This window comes from Rhinopithecus roxellana, chromosome 5 (genome assembly GCF_007565055.1).
Source record: "Rhinopithecus roxellana isolate Shanxi Qingling chromosome 5, ASM756505v1, whole genome shotgun sequence".
NCBI classification, from domain to species: Eukaryota; Metazoa; Chordata; class Mammalia; order Primates; family Cercopithecidae; genus Rhinopithecus; species Rhinopithecus roxellana.
Window position 1 is genome coordinate 163,126,831 of NC_044553.1, and position 17,662 is coordinate 163,144,492.

Sequence of the window (17,662 nt, forward strand, 5' to 3'; positions counted from 1 at the left end):
GCAGGAGGCCCTCCGACCCGGCCCAGCAGTCCTGGCAGGCTTCCAGGGGGAGGTGGAGCTGAGCCTCCTGCAGATGGGCGGAGCTGAGGGAGGCAAGCCTGGGGCAGTCAGGGTCAAGGCTCCAGGACTGCCAGGGCCGGAAGCCACACAGGATGTTATGGAGAAGCAGGGCGGCAGCAAGGGTGTACAGCTGGGCCTGGTCACTCTGCCAAGCCCCTAGCCCAGTGGCTGCCTCCCCACAGTGGCCAGTTTTCTCCACAGCCACGCCAGGAGAAGTGCCGGGGGCTGACCACAAGCTTCCCCAGGAACTGCTAACACCAGCTTCTCCCACTGCGTGCATGTGTCCGGCTGGCCAGGCTCTGTCCCAGGACTTTCCTCCCACCAGGACCCTGTTCTCATTCCCACCACAGGACCGGGGGCCCTACTTAGCCTCCAGCCTCCCGGGCACTCCCTGGTCCTTACTGCAGCTGCGCTGGTGTCATTCTCCATCCTGTGGGGTGAGCTCCGGCATGGCCGTGCGTGCTCTGCTGGGCTGTGCCAGGCCCGTCTCCACTGGCCTCAGACACAGCAAGGCCGGACACCCACCCAGGATCAGAGCTCCGGCGTGGGAAGAAGGGCGATGGAGCAGATAATGAGCCAATCAGACCTGGAGACGCACCAGGCAAGGAGTTCAGCGCTGCCCCTGGGGGACAGACAGACCCCCGGTACAGGAGCCACATGGTCCTCACGTCACACCCCAGGGAGGTCGTCCAGCCAGGGCCAGGGAAGAGGCAGCTGACTGCTGGGTGCGGGTTCTGCTCTGGCTACCACACTGCCTGTGGGGCTGGAATGGGGACTCCCAGAAAGGGGCCGGACTCCAGCCCCTGGAGGACAGGGTGTTAGGCAGCCAGCGGTAGGTGAACCCCAGGGCCAGGCCGGCACAGCGCAGGGGCAGGGTGAGGGTCCCAGGTCGTGGCTCAGCCTGACGGGCCTTGCTGTGTAAGCTGCTCTCAGAGAGGGAGGTGGCTGGTCTCTTTCTTCCCTTGTGGAGATGCAGCCAGACAGGGGCCAGAGACCCAATGAATTAATTATGGAGGGAAGGCAGCCTTGCCCTGAGCAGCGGGGCTCTGGATGAGGCGGTGGCTCCAGCTGCTGCAGGGACCTGAAGGCACACTGCCCACCTCTGCGGGCCCCACCCAGCTGCAGGAGGCTCAGCCCCACCTGTCCTGGAAGCCTTCCAGGACTGCCAGGCACGGGGATCTCCTGTAAGCACCCACTCTTCTGGGCCTCTCCCCTCTGACTGGGCACTCCTGGGACAGGGATGGCAGAGGGGGGTTCTGAGCCCTGGCCAGCTGCTCCCTGGGCACCTGTGGGCCCTCCGCTGGCTTCAGGTCTCTCTAAGCTGGTGCCCTCCCACCTGCCTGTGGGTGGTGACACTGGGCTGGGACGCATAAGTCCTCCCCAAACTGACCCCAAGGCACAATTAACACCCAGTGAGCCTCTCATTACCTGGCTCTTAATTATTCAGCGCTGACTGGGAAGGCCTCACTCCCCGTCCCTGCCCCCACCCTGCCCCACGCCATGGGAACACAACAAAAAGGGCCTAGGAGTGGGCAGGGAGGAGACACTAAGCACACAGGGAGGAGACCACCCCTGGAAGCCCCCAGCTCACAGCAGAGAGAAAGAGAGAGAAAGAAGGCTTCCCTGGGGTGCGAGAGCCCAGGCTGTTCTTCCAAGGGCAAGAGGGAGGGAGGGAAAGAGGAAGGAAGGTGGAGCTACCCACCACCCGGGCCAGCCCCGGGCCAGGTCCGGGCCAGATCCACTGGCATCACAGCACTTAATTTGCACCCAGCCCAGGAGGTGAGGCCTGCCTGTCTGCTCCCTCCAGGCCCAAGGTCACAGTGAGGTGACGCAGGGGATACAGGGCAGTCGGGTGCCCTGCAAGTGGGGGATGAAGACTTGGCCAAGCCCCCTCAAACTCCAAGCTCTTTCACTAGGCGGGGCCTAAAAGCCCCTCATGAGTGCCCCACCAGCCACATCCATTCTGTATCCTCTAAGAAAGCAAAGCAAAGGAAAGAAAGAGGGGAGGGGAGGGCAGGGGCAGGTCCTGAGGGCTGCAGGCTCCCGGGTCCTGGGTGAGTTTGTGGGTCAGCTCTCAGAGGTGTGAACACAGCCTTGAAGGGGCACCCAGATGCAGACTCTGGTCTGAGACCACCCCCACCTTGTTGGTATCCCCCAGTGAGGTAACCATCCCCCTGGCGTGGACCATCCCATGGCAAAGGGGTTGCAGGGAGGGGTGTCCCTGTGGCCTCTGTTGGGGGTACACACCAGCACAGGGGCTGAGCAGCCCTAGCCACCAGCTCTAGATGCTGCAGGTGGAGTTCAGATGTTGAAGCCCGAATCCCCAGTACGCGTAACGTGACCTTATTTAGAAATAGGGTCGTTGTAGATGTGATTAGAAAAATGAGATGACCCTGGAATAGGGCAGGCACCTCACTGGACACGACAGGTGTCCTTATAAAAAGAAGGAATTTGGATACAAACACATGCACAGGGTGAACATCAAGGGGATGAGAGCAAGGGCCGGGGTGATGTTTCCACCAGCCGTGGACCCCAGAGACAGCCAGCAACCTCCAGAAACAAGGCAAGAGCTGTGGAACGAGTTCTGCCTCATAGCCCCAGAAGGACCCAGCCCTGCCAACGCCTGGATCCTGGACTTTCTGCCTTCAAAACAGTGAGAGAATAAATCTCTGTTGTTTAAGCCACCCACGCTCTGGTACAGGCAAACCTCAGAGATATGGTGGGTTCCATTCCAGACCACCGCAATAAAGCGAGTTTCACAATATGGTGAGTCACGTGAATATTCCGGTTTCCCGGTGCATGTCAAAGGATGTCTCACTGTATTGTAGTCTGTTCAGTGTGCAATAGCATCCTCTAAAAACAATGTACTTACCTTCATTAAAACACGCTTCATTGCCAAACAATGCCAACGACCATCTGAGCCTCCAGGGAATCATCATCTTTTGCTGCTGGGGTCTTGCCTCCACGCTGATGGCTGCTGTCTGATGGAGGTGGTGGGAGCTGAAGGCTGGGGTGGCTGTGGCAATTTCTTAGGACAGTGGTGAAGCTGGCCTTATCAATTGACTTCTCCTTTCTGAAAGATTTCGCTGTAGCATGCGATTCGGTCGACAGCATTTTATCCACAGCAGTAGTACTTCTTTCAACAGTGGAGTCAGTCTTCTCAATCCTTGCCACTGCTCCATCAACTAAGTTTTGACGGAATATTCTAAATCCTTTGTTGTCATTTCAACAGTGTTCCCTCTCTTCGCTCATCCATAAAAAGCAGCTCTCCCTCCATTCAAGTTTCTTCACGAGACTGCAGCAATTCAGTCATGTCCTCAGGCTCTGCTTCTCATTCTAGTTCTCTTGCTGTTTCCACCACATGTGCCATTCCTGCTTCCCTGAAGTCTTGAACCCCTCAAAGTCATCCATGCGGGCTGGAATCTGTTTCTTCTAAATTCCTGTCAATGTTGATATCTCCACCTCCTCCTCCCATTCTTCACGGCTTCTAGAATAGAGAATCCTTTCCAGAAGATTTTCCATTGACTTTGCCCAGATCCATCAGAGGAATCACTGTCTATGGCAGTTATAGCCTTACAACATGTATTTCTTAAGTAGTAAGACTTGAAAGTCAAAATGACTCCTTGATGCATGAGCTGCCTAATGGATGTTGTGTCAGCAGCCACAAAAATGACATTCGTCTCCTGCGAGTCTCCATCAGAGCTCTTTGGCGACCAGGTGCATGTCAATGAGTAGTCACATTTTGAAAGGATTTTTTTTTTCTGAGCAGTAGGTATCAACAGTGAGCTTAACATATTCAGCCAAACATGCTGTAAACAGATGTGCTATTGTCCAGACTTTGTTGTTCCATTTTCAGAACAGACAGTCAATCTTGCATAATTCTCAAGGGCCCTCGGATTTCAGGAATGGTAAATGAGCACTGGCTTCCACTTAACATCACCAGCTGCCTTCACTCCTAACAAGAGAGGGGGCCTGTCCTTTGAAGCTTTGAGACCAGGTATCGACTTCTCCTCTCTAGCTATGAAAGTCCTAGATGGCATCTTCTTCCAAAGGAAGGCTGTGTCTTCTATGTTGAAATCTGTTGTTTAGTGTACCCACCTTTGTCAATGATCTGAGCTGGATCTTCCGGAGAACTCACTGTAGCTTCTCCATCAGCACTTGCCACTTCACTTTGCACTTTTATGTTCTGGGGACACATGTTAAACCTCATGAACCAGCCTCTGCTAGCTTCCAGCTTTCTTCTGCAGCTTCCTTATCTTTCTCAGCCTTCACAGAACTGAGAATCACAGCCTCGCTGTGGGTGAAGCTTTGGCTTAAGGGAATGTGATGGCTGCTTCGATGTATTCAGACCACTCGAGCTATCTCCACATCAGCAATAAGACAGCTGTGTTTTCTTATCAGTGGTGTGTTCACCGGAACGGTATTTTTAAATTTCCTTATAGAACTTTTCCTTGGCATTCACAACTTGGCCAACTGGCACCAGATGCCCAGCTCCCAGCTTTCGGCCTGCCTGGGGTCTCCCCATGCCTTCCTCAATGAGGTTAATCACTTCTAGCTTTTGATTTAAAGTGAGAGATGTGGCATGGTTCATGGTTCCACCAGTCACACTAGTAACATCGAAGATCACCGACCACAGAGCACCCTCACAGCTACAGTAGTGATGAAAACGCGTGCAATGTTGCGAGAATTACCAAAGTGTGACACAGAGATGTGACGTGAGCAACGTGCTGTTAGAACAACAGCTCTGACTGACTTGTTCGACACAGGGCTGCCACAAACCCTCGATCTATAAAAAAGTACAGTATCTGCAACGTGCAATAAAGCAAAGAGGAATAAAACAAAGTGTGCCTATACCTGGTTACAGCAGCCTAGGATATTAATGGCAGAGACATGGGAAGTGAATAGTGGGTTTGGAGTAGTGCTTTCTGGGATTTGTACCACCAACCCATCCCTTTGTGATTACACAAGTCTTCAGTGACGGATGTGGAAACTGAGGCATGGAGATTGGAAGAGATTCACCCACAACAGCCACAAATCCATGGTAGGGCTGAGCCAGAGTCCCTAGCTCCCTTACCCCTGCCCATTCCCTACTCTGGGCCCTGCCCTTCCTTCCAGCCACAACACAAAAGTTGTTCCCACCTTACGGATGGAGGGGCTGAGTCCCAGAGTCACCTGGTGCCTACACAGAGGGAGACGGAGCTGGACCCCTGCCAGGAGTGGAGACCGGGACAGTGGGCACAAGTGAGGCTCCAGGCAGCTTGGGAGACAGCCCAGTGGACGGTGGGCCAGGAAGGTTTCCTGCGGGAGGGTGTTCCGAGGGGCTGGAGGACGGATATGGTTTAGCAAACCCCTCTGGGGCAGAGACAGGAAGGACACGGGTGAGTTGGGAGCTGAGCAGGCAGGCAATGGGCATGGGGGCAGCAGCTGGAGATGGAGGGCTCAGGGCTCACTGTCACCAGGATGCCTCAGCTGGAGAGGAACAGCCAGCAGGATGGCAGGCCAACAGGACAGCAGGACAGCAGTGGCCACACCGCGTGGCCCACCGTCTGCTGGATGCCTGGGTGGTACACAGGCTCCCACTCCGCGGTGAATGCCCAAGGCCCTTTTATTCATGTTCGTAATGACAGAATGCAGGGCGCATTATCCACAACTTGCTTCACCTGAAAAAGCGGGACCATTTGCTGAAGCCCGCCCACTGCCGCCGAGGCCCCCGGATCCTCTCCGGTGGCAAATGGAATCTTTTCTGCTCTTGACAAAGAGGAAGGTCCTCAAGGTGAATCTTTTCATTCCTGCTCCTTTCAGGCAGCAATTTTGGCGGCTGACAGCTTCTTCTGTGAGAAATGGCGATTTGATAAAATGCAGAGTGGACGCTATTGAGCTCACGGCTTTTCAGAGGAGCTGGGAGCCATGGCCCTGGGCTTCTTTCCTCCCTCCATCCATCTCCCCTTGCAACTCCAAACCCAGCCTGTGCATCCTGGAAAGCCAGGAGGAGGACTGCAGCCCCAGCCACCCAGCAGGCAGCCGCTGACCACTTCGAAGCTACCCTCCCTGACTCCACGAGGCCACGCAGCCTCCCTCACCAGCTGGGCCTGGCTGAGACCCTGGACTCGGAGCAGGAGCAGACCTCAGCCAGTGCCCAGGAACTGCTAGGTGACGCCTGCACTGGGCAGCAACCCGCCCTCACCAGGCACAGGAGCAGGACCTGGGCCTGGGCAGGACTGGGGGACAGACATCTCTGTCCACAGCACATACAGCCTCTCCCGGCCACCCCAGTGTCCATCAGAGAACCTGGGATCACGCGGGGCCCAGAACACGGCCAGCCAAGCCTCTTCCGAGCCCTCCTGGGAGTGCCCCCACCCTGTGCACCGGGCACAAGGCGACCAGAATTTCAGGCCAGGGCTACGGAATGTTGTGGAGTCAGGCGAGTCTTGGGAGCAGGGATGAACACAAGCCTTCCAACCATGTGGCTTTGGGCAAATGATCTCTCAGAACTTCTGTTTTCTCCTCCATAAAACATGCATGGGTTTGTCTGCCGCTCCCAGCCAACCACATGGCCAGCTCTGCGCTCCAGAAGCATCTGAAAACAGCAGTGGGATGAGGGAATGAAAAAGCAAATGAGTGAATGAGGGGGAGCAGGCAGGGTGAGGGGTGAGAGCCTGGCCTGCCCCTCCCCCACTGCCCCAGGACAGGATGGAACTAGCCGTGGAAGGCGGATTTGGGAAGGCTGCTCTCCAGAGCAGCTCTGGTCCTTCCAGAAGCCTCCTCCCCCCACCCAGCAGGCTCTGCAGGCCTCCCCCTGCCTCAGGCTGCCCCCACTGCACCACACTCCACTGTGCCACCCCCTTCAAGTGCAGCCCTGCTCGAGGCTGCAGCTGAATGCACCTCCTGGAGGGGCCCTACTGATGCCCCCGTTCCCTTCTTGCTCCTCAAGCCCTCTGCTTCCCTCTGCAGTGGCATCTGCTGCTGGATGTGTGGTGTGTGGTGTGTGGTGTGTGGTGCGTGGTGTGCGTGCTGTGTGTACTTCCCATCCAGCTCGGGCACTGCTGTGGGGCTCCAGGCCAAGGATCACTTGTCCAGTCTCGCACATGTGGCTCCAGCAAGTCCCCTGTTTGAGGAAGAACAGCCTGAGAATTCCAGACTCCAAAGCAGGGAACCCTGGGCTCGGGGCTGGGGCTCAGGATCACTCACTTCTGGGGGATGAGGGCTGATCCCAGAGCTTCCACGGAGCTAAGCCTCCACAGTGGCTCACAGTGGCAGTGGGGGCAGAGAGAGGAGCCAGGCAGGTGTCTCATCCCCCCAAGGGCCTAGAAAAGAGCCCAGGGGCCTGGAGTAGGTGAGACCTTACCAGGTTCGCCCACGCCCTGGGGGAGGAGGGGTTGTGGCTGACCTGCCAGGACACCTGGCTGATGTCTGGGTATCTAGTGGCTAATGAGTACATCAGCGCATTTCACACTGAACTCCTAGCAAGGTGCGTCCACACAGGGAGAGTCCTCAGGCAGTTGGGACCATGTGCCTGTGGGAGTTGAGAAAGCATTTACCCACTCACTCACTCACTCACTCACCCACTCACTCACTCACTCACCCACCCACTCACTCAGCCACTCACCCACCCACTCAGTCACCCACTCACTCACCCACTCACTCACTCACTCACCCACTCACTCACCCACTCACTCACTCACCCACTCACTCACTCACTCACCCACCCACTCACTCAGCCACTCACCCACCCACTCACTCACCCACTCACTCACTCACTCACTCACCCACTCACTCACTCACCCACTCACTCACTCACTCACCCACCCACTCACTCACTCAGCCACTCACCCACCCACTCACTCACCCACTAACTCACCCACTCACTCACCCACTCACCCACTCACTCACCCACTCATCCACTCACCCACTCACTCACCCACTCACTGACTCATTCACCCACTCACCCACTCACTCACCCACTCACTCACTCACTCACCCACTCACTCACTCATTCACCCACTCACCCACTCACTCACCCACTCACTCATTCACTCACTCACCCACTCACCACTCATTCATCCACTCATTCATTCACCCGTTCACCCACTCACTCATTCACCCACTCACTCATTCATCCACTCATTCATACACCCATTCACCCACTCACTCACCCACTCACTTGTTCACCCACTCACCCACTCACTCACTCACCCACTCACTCATTCATCCACTCGCTCATTCCACTCACTCATTCACCCACTCACCCACTTATTCACCCACTCACTCACCCATTCACCACTCACCCATTCACTCACTCACCCACTCACCCATTCACTCACCCACTCACCCATTCACCCACTCACTCATTCACCTATTCACCCACTCACCCATTCACCTTTTCACCCACTCACCCACCTATTCACTCACTCACTCATTCACCCATTCACCCACTAACTCATCCACCCATTCACCCACTCATCATTCACCCACTCACTCACTCCTTCACCCACTTACTCATTCACCCACTCACTCATTCACCCATTCACCCACTCATTCATTCACCCACTCACCCACTCATTCATCCACTCACTCACCGATTCACCACTCACCCACTCATTCACCCACTCACCACTCACTCACTCATTCACCCACTCACCTATTCACTCACTCACCCACTCACTTATTCATCCACTCATTCATTTACCCATTCATCCACTGACTCATTCACCCACTCACTCATTCACCCACTCACTCACTCACCCACTCACTCATTCACCCACTCACTCACTCACCCACTCACTCATTCACCCACTCACTCACTCACTCACTCACCCATTCACCCACTCTACTCATTCACACATTCACTCATTCACCCACTCACTCGCTAACCTATTCTCCCACTCACTCATTCACACATTCAGTTATTCACCCACTCATTCATGCACTCACTAACCCATTTGCCACTCACCCATTCACCCATCCACCCATTCACTCATTTACCCATTCGCATTTTCACTCCTTTACTCGACCAATTCGCCCACTCACCACTCACCCATTCACTAATTCATCCATTCACTTATTCACCCACTCACCCATTCACTACTCACCCATTCACTCACTCACTCATTCACCATTTTACCCTTTCACGCATTCACCCCTTCATTCACCCACTCACTCCTTCACCCACTCATTCATTCACCCTCTCACACATTCACTTATTCACCCACTCACTCATTCATCCATTCACCAACTCACTCATTCGCCCATTCACCCACTCATTCACCCACTCATTCATTCACCCACTCACCCATTCACCCACTCACTCATTCACCACTCACCCATTCACCAACTCACTCATTCGCCCATTCACCCACTCACTCATTCACCCATTCACCAACTCACTCATTTGCCCATTTACCCACTCACTCATTCACCACTCACTCATTCACCCACTCACTCATCTCATTCACCAGTTACCCATTTACCCATTCACCCACTCACTCATTCAGTCACTCACTCATTCACCCACTCACTCATTCACCGACCCAGTCATTCACCCACTCACTCATTCACCTACCCACTCATTCACCCATTCACCTATTCACCCATTCACAGATTCACTCCTTCACTCATTCACCTATTCACCCATTCACTCATTCACCTATTTACCCATTCATTCATTCATGCACTCACTCATTCACCATCTCACCCATTCACCCATTCACCCTTTGACCTGTTCACCCATTCGCCCATTCACCACTCACCCATTCACCAGTTCACCTGTTCACCCATTCACCTACTCATTCATTCAGCCACTCACCCATTCACCCACTCCCCCATGCACCCATTTATCCCCTCACCCATTCACTCACTCAGTTCTTCGCACATTCACCCACTCGCTTACTTACCCACTCACGCATTTCGACATTCCCACAGTGGGTATGCACTAAGTGCTCATGGCATGGTGCAGGTGCCTGGGCTGTTCAAGTGCACAAGGAGGGAGCTTCCCATTTCCATGGCAGCTGGGTAGTGGGAGAAAGGGGGAAGAATGACCCCAGGATCAGAAGGGATGGGGCATCCTTCAAGACAGTGGGACAGGCATTGGCCCGGGAGGAATCAACCCCAAAGGTGTACCAAGGCCCTGCAAACTGGAGCTCCTGTCTGTTCCCTGTGCAGAAGAAAGCCAGGCCACCACCTGCCTCCCTCCACGTCAGAGGGAAATGTTTTCATTAAATATTGATTGGTTTGCACAAGCCTGGGGTTGTCTGGAGGGAAGGATGGAGAGACTTCTGCATGTAAATTACATTTTTTTCAGCCCTTCTTTAACCCTTTCCTGCCTAGGCACCTTGACACCTGTTTGGATTCCCCACAATGCTGGCAGGAGGTCCCCCTGGGACTTGGGGCTGGAAGTGTCCAGCATCTCTTCTCTGCCATGGCCTTGAAGGTCTTCCTGGGCCACTCTACCTCTCTCCACACTGGGCACTGCCTGCTCCCTCTTCTGCTGGATCAGAGATGCAGGGATGCCAGCACCCCCATCCCCTGGCCCAGGCCAGGGCATTGATCTCTGCAGACACAGACTCCAATTGCTCCCCAGCCAGGCCTTGGCGCCAAGTCTTCTGGGAAAGAGCTCACCTCTGGGAACACCAAGAGCTTCTGTCTTGACTTTTAAATGTTATAATCCTGCCTTGCTGAGCTCGCTAAGACCACAGAAGCCCCTTCCAATTGGGTTCCAGCACTTGGGATCTGTGTCCTGGGGAATGGTGGGACAGGGGGAGGGGAGAATGGCTGGCACCGTGAGCCTAGGTTTCCACATTTGTAAATGGCAGGATTACTGTAGCTTCCCTTAAAATTGTGATCAGGGTGAAATAAAGCCACGTGTGGCTAGCACAGTACTGGGCAGATGACTGGTCAAGAAGCAGCATTTTTCCCGACTGTGTGTGGAGAGAAGAAGGAATAATAAATGAGTGAGTGGGTGACAAATGAGTGGGGGAGGAGTGGATGAGTGTGTGAATAAATGAACGATTGAACGAATGGACCAATGGTCCTGCATGACCTTGGCTTTCCCGCAGAGGCTAACGAGAGTCCTTCATTCAGGAGCTCTGGCCTCCAGGAGCCACTCTGGCTCTCTTTGGCTGTCCCTTGGATGCTGGCTTCAGGTCCCCATGTCCCTGCAGGTCCAGCCTCCTATCCAGTTCCTGAGCTCCCTCCGTGCTCCTGGTTCTGCATGTCACTCTGCTCCCTCTTGAAGGTCTGAACCTATCACAGGCCTGTATGTACCTGGATGCCCTGCTGTGCTTGGGGCCCCTTCCCTTCCTGCCCCTCTGGCCTTTTTAACACCCTCACTGATGCCAGGGGGCTCCCAAAGCTGCTTTCAGGGATGATGCCTCCTTCTCACTCGGTGACATGGACCCTCAGTAACCTGGGAAGTAGGCAGTACCTGACCTGCCACCACTGTGCAGTGCGTGGGGGCTCAGGACAGTCACAGCTGGGAGGCTTGCCGACACCTCCCAGCCATCTGTCCATTGTCCATCCACTCCTGCCTCCACACCCCAAACTCAGCCTGGATTCCCCTGATAATTTGGATTTGACTGACTTCTGGAGTCCTTTGCAGAACTTTGGTTGGTTGGTTGGTTTTGTCTGCAGTAACTAGCTGAGATTGCCTTGGAATGCTACAGGGTCTGGTCTATTCAATAGTCACAGTGGTATTGGAGTAAAATGAGTTCATACCCACTCTATCCAGTTGTTAATTCCACAGCTCCCATGGGCAGGTGGTGAGGGAGGCCCAGCCCCTCTTGTTCCTGCGAGGGACTAACAATGGCCAGTCGCGCTCACCATCATCCCTCGCCTCTGTTCTGTGTCTGTTCTGAGAGCCTTGGCCTATTCTCACTTCCATCCAGCTTGTCTCCACCACACCTGCCCCTGTCTATAGCAGAGGCCCTCGCAGTCCTGCCAGGACTCCCAAAGCAAGGCCAGGACATGGATCTGAGTAGAATGCTGCATGTGCACACATGTACGTACACATGCACAGACTCATGTGCCTACTTGCACACTCATGCATGTGCTCACACCAACTCTGGCTGACGGGGTCACCAGATGGTCCTCTCCGGGTCAGTCCAGTTCCCTTCCTTTTGGGGCAAAACTTTGGAGGAAACCTTGAATAAGGTTTTGGGGAGCCAGAGCTTTGTGACTTCTTTATGTGTGAGCTCGGCTGAGCCCTCCCACCCTGGGCTTCGTTTTTCCCAGATGAAAACCGGAAGACTTGGACCCAATGACCTCTTCTATAACTTCCAGGTCAAACCTGTCAGGAGCCTGGGACTGCTGATTTATCTTGGGCTTCAGCATCAGGTTCTGTGGGTAACAGTTGAGTGACTCTAAAAGCAGTTCGGATGACACAGTGGGAGGACTAGAACTGTGTAGGATGACCTCTGGGAGCAGGACTTAGAGAACTGTAAGTGACAAAAGAGGCCATTCCCTCTGCGCTCCCTCAAACCTACCACCTGCCCACCTATCCATCCATTCTTTCACTCACGCGTTCAGGTGCCAGGCACCAGGCATGAAGGAGGCGAGGAACACACAGACTTGCCTTCGGGAGCCAACCCCAGGGTATGGCAGCTCCACTTTTGGTTATTAAGCTTTTTGTTGATCGTCTTAAGAAACTCTAAATAAACAACACAAGCCTCCATTTCCCAATTTCTTAGTTTTAGACAGAAAAAATGTCACTTCCTATGGAAGCTGAAAAAGATGAATACCCCCAGCAGCCACTGACCACTCAGCTCCTGAGGCCCACGAGCGATCCTTCTGCTCTGTGCGGATAAGGTTTATGGTGCTCAGTTCTGTTTTGTAGTTACAATGGAGTCTTCCATGCTTTGTCTCTTTGCTGGGTTTTAAAATGGAAAACAAATAAATAGCATTCCACTAAAATGTGAATATTATACAGGGCAGAATTCTGCTTCTGGACATGCTAGAGTAGCAGAGACTGGATTTACCCTCCCACTTGAAACAACTAAGACACCAAGTAAAATGTATAAAATAATGATGTTGATACGCTGAAAATCAGGCAGTGCAGGAGAGTGACTCCTGAGAGACGAAGCGAAAGAGATGATGCCTGTGGTGGTCAGTTTATTGCCTGGAGTGTATTTAGGACTCAGCCCAGAGCCAGTGGTTCCCTAAGTCGAGGAAGCAGAGTTGAGCGTCCAGAGCATAAGGCATCTAGAATCCTGGGAGCAGAGGATCTGGGTGGAAAAAATGCTTGGAAAGGAGAGAGTTAGCTGCACAGAGAGAGAGCTCCAGATTCCGCACCAGCTTCCCTGACAGCCTTCCAGAGTCCTGGCAGTACACGTATATGGAGAAGGCATCAAGGCCAGGGAAACACCCACCAGAAAGGAACAGGGAGGAAAATCTCTGCAGCTGACACAGGGCTAGGAGTAGTTCACGTTTCCACCAGCCAGAATGGCAAAATTTCATAGTATACAAAACACGGTTAGAGTACTTGGCGGGGCATGTCTCAGATGGGGCATAATGAGCCCTCCTCTAAAGGCTGCTGTGGTCCCAGCTATCAAAACTGATGTACAAGCCTCAAAAAAGAACAGTCAAAATAGTGAAATTAACAATGCCCCATAACAAAGTCCAAGCATGTTTACAGGAGTAAAAAAGAAAAAATACCCAGCAACCAACAACATAAAAATCACAATGTCTGGCATCCTGTCAAGGTCACCAGACATGCATGCAAAGAAACAGGAAAATACAAGTCAAATGAGAAGAAAAAGTCCATCCATAGAATCAGACTGAAAAACAACACATGATCAAATTAGTAGAGAAATAAATTAAAACAACTGTTTTAAATATGTTCCTTATGTTAAAGAAGATAGAGGAAGGCATGAGCAGGTTCAGGAGAAACATGGAGGATATAAAAAAAGGTTGATACCAAAGTTCAGCTGATGAGAACTGCAATTCTTGTGCTGTGAAAAGCACTGAGTGGGATTAACAGGATATTTGACACTGGCAGAAAAGATTTGTGAACTTAAAAACATAGCAGCAGAAACTTTCTACAATAAAACACAGACAGAAAAAGTGACCTGCAGGAGAACCACAAATGGATGAATATATGTGTAATTGGAGTCCTGAAGGGGAAGTAGGGGATGTAAAATATTTGGAAAAGTAATGATGAAATTTTTTCAAGATGCTAAATAAACCCCAGGTAGAGGTAAAACATGAAGAAACTCCAGCAAGGAACACCACGATCAAGTTATTCAAGACCAGTAATCAAGGAAAAACCTTAAAAGCAAAGCAAAAAAGACATATACATAGTACAAATGTAAGAATGATACAAACTTCTTATCAGAAACAACAAAATCCAGAAGATAGTGGATAAACACCTTTGAAATACAAAGGGGAAAAGCAAACTGTCAGTCGAGAATTCTATACCCAGAAAAAAAAAAACTTAAAAACTACAGCAAAATGGAGACTTTTTGAGACATAAGAGAGGTAAGAGAATTCACTGCTGTCAGACCTGACTTATAAGAAATATTAAATAAAGTCCTTTATGAAGAAGAAGAACAATAGCAAATGGAATCTAGATTCATTCAAATGAATAAAGAGCACTAGAAATGGTAAACTTGTGGGTTTAAGCATGAATGCACATAAAATACAGTAAAGTTCTTTAACGTATAAATAATTGACTAAAGGAAATGTGATAACAGCGTTGTGGGGCTTATCACATGTATAAAAAGAAAACGCATAATTCGAGAACACAGACCCTGGGACAAGGGAACTAGAATATTACTGTTATAGGGATTTTATGCTACACATGAAGGGTATAGTATTACTTATAGGTAGAACATAAGCTAAAGATGTATCCTATAAAACCTAAAGCAGCCACACACAAAAATGATGTATAACCAATTATCCCACAAAGAAAATACAACTAAATCATAATAAATACTCATTTAATCCAAAAGAAGTTGGAAAAAGAGGAAAGAAAAAAGCAGAAGAGGGAAAAAAGCAAATAGAAAACAATGAAGTGGAAGATTTAAACCCATCACATCGATAATCACATTAAAACTAAATACTATACTTGAAAGGCAAAGATTGTCTTATTGGGACAAAAAGGAAAAAGCAACTCCACGCTAACTATAAGAAACCCACTTTAACTGTAAAACTACAGACAGATTCAATGTAAAAGGCCAGAAAAAAATGCACCATGCTAATACTGATCAAAAGAAAGCTGGAGTGACTATCTTAATCACAACATAAGTAAATTTCCTGGCAAATAATATCAGTGGTAGGTAATGTCATGAGAGAGGGTCAATTCATCAAGAGGGCATAATAATCCTAAACTGTATCCACATAATAACATATATTCAAAATGCATGGAGCAAAAACTGGTCACACTGCAAATAGAAATAAATAAATTCACAATTATAGACAGAGGTGTCAACTCCCTATTCTCAGTAATTATTAGAAAAATGCAAATAGAAAATTGGCAAAAAAAAAAAAAAATAGGAGGCTTGAACAACACCATCAACTACCTTGACCTAACGGACGTTTATAGAGTCCTCCACCCAATAACAGCAGAATACACAATCTTTTCAAGGACACATAGAACATTTACCAAGATTGACCATATTCTAGGCCATAAAACAAGTCTCAATAAATGGACTAGATTCAAATCAAATTCTCAGCCAAAATGGAATTAAACTAGAAATCAACAACAGAAAGATATCTAGAAATTCAAAATATTTGGCAACTGAATAGCACACACCTCTACATAACCCGTGGCTTGATGTATTAGTCCTTTCTCACGCTGCTATGAAGAAATTCCCATGACTGGGTAATTTATAAACAGAAGAGGTTTAATTGACTCACAGTTTTGTATGGCTGGGGAGGCCTCAGGAAACTTACAATCATGTTGGAAGGCACCTCTTCACAGGGCGGCAGGAGAGGCAATGAGTGTCAGCCAGGGAAATGCCAGATCCTTGTAAAACCATCAGATTGCGGAAACTTCCGAGCTCTCCTCTGCGTCCGCAGCAGCCGTCGTCCCGCGGAGGAGGGCGCAGCCCAGGCGAGGCCGGAGGACGTGCGCATAGAATGCCCAGGGGCGACGAGCTGTCCTGAGCCCCTCTGGTGCAGCCTGTCCCATACACCCTGCCCACCACGGAGTCCAGAGGGAAATCGGCCAGCAGCCCCAAGCCCGACACCGAGGTGCCCCAAGGCCACCACCGAGGCCAAGGTACCCCTGGCAGCCGATGGGAAAGCCCCCTTGACCAAGCCCTCGAAGAGGGAAGCCCCGGCTGAGAAGCAGCCCCCAGCATGGCAACTGCCAAGAAGACCCCGGCCAAGGCAAACCCCGTACTTCTCAACAACCACAGCAACCTGAAGCCGGCCCCCACGACCCCCAAGGTGCCCAGCAGTGGTGATGCAACCCCGGAGCCCAAGGGTCCTGGGGACCGAGCGGAGGAGGACGAGGCTGCTAGTGGGGGCCTGGGGACCAAGGTCCTTGGTCCTGCAAGAATTTGAACTCCCTGCTGGTGGCTGGAGATGTGGCTGTGGCAGCCACAGCCCTGATTCTCGGTGGGGCCTTCCTGGCCCAGAAAAAGAAATACCTGCGGGCCAGGCAGGGGGCACAGAGCCACTTCCTGTACAGACCTCAGGAAGCCAGTGCATGCAGAATTCACCCTTACCTACGTGTACACACGCACATTCATTACACATCTACATATGCCCCCAACACACGCACACAGTGGAGAGGACGCCCGCGCCCATCCTTGCTGATCCAGGACTTCCCCAACTTCCAGGGCAGAAGGAACCCAGGCCGCGGGGTCCACAGTGCCGGCTTTCTGGAGAGGGTCTAGCTGGGGGACTGCAAGAAAGGAATGGACCCTGTATGTGGCCCTCCAGCGGCTGGGTGATCTTGGGCCCCCACCGCTGGTCTCTGAGTGTAGGTGGGGGTGCTGGGATGGGTTCTGCCTGGGCCTGGCCCTTGTGGGGACATTAAAGGGTGGACATTAATGGTTGAAAACACACACACACACACACACACACACACACAAACATCAGATTGCATGAGACTCACTTATTATCACAAGAACAACATGGGGGAACCACCCCATAATTAAATTACCTCCACCTGGTCCCACCCTTGACACCTGGAGATTATGGGGATTGCAATTCAAGGTGACATTTTGGGTGGGGACACAGAGCCAAACCGTATCTCTCAAATAAGAAATCAGAAGAGAAACTTGGAACATATCAAAATCAGGGAGATGTGGCTAATGTATGCTTGGAGGCAAATTTAAGCACTAAGAACCTATGTTATCACAAAAAAGAAAGGTCTGAAATCAGTGACCTATGTTTTCGCTTAAGAAACTGAAAAGAGAAGAGCAAATTAAACACAATGTAAGCTGAAAAAGAAAATAATAAAAATAACAGAAATCAATGAAAGAGAAAAGTAAAAATTATAAGAAAAATCCAAGAAAGTAAAAGTTAATCATTTTAAACTATCAATTAAATTGTTAAACCTCTAGTCAGTTGATGAAGAAAAAGGTAAAAAGGCACAAATTGCCAATATCAGGAATAAAAGGGTGGGTGTCACCAAATATTTGCAGTCATTATAAGGAAACAA

General features: G+C 51.2%; 1 pseudogene; it reads left to right on the forward strand.

Moving 5' to 3' along the window:
- Positions 1-619: 619 nt before the first annotated feature.
- Positions 620-16,892, forward strand: LOC104673063 (annotated as a pseudogene).
- The last annotated feature ends 770 nt before the right edge of the window (positions 16,893-17,662 follow it).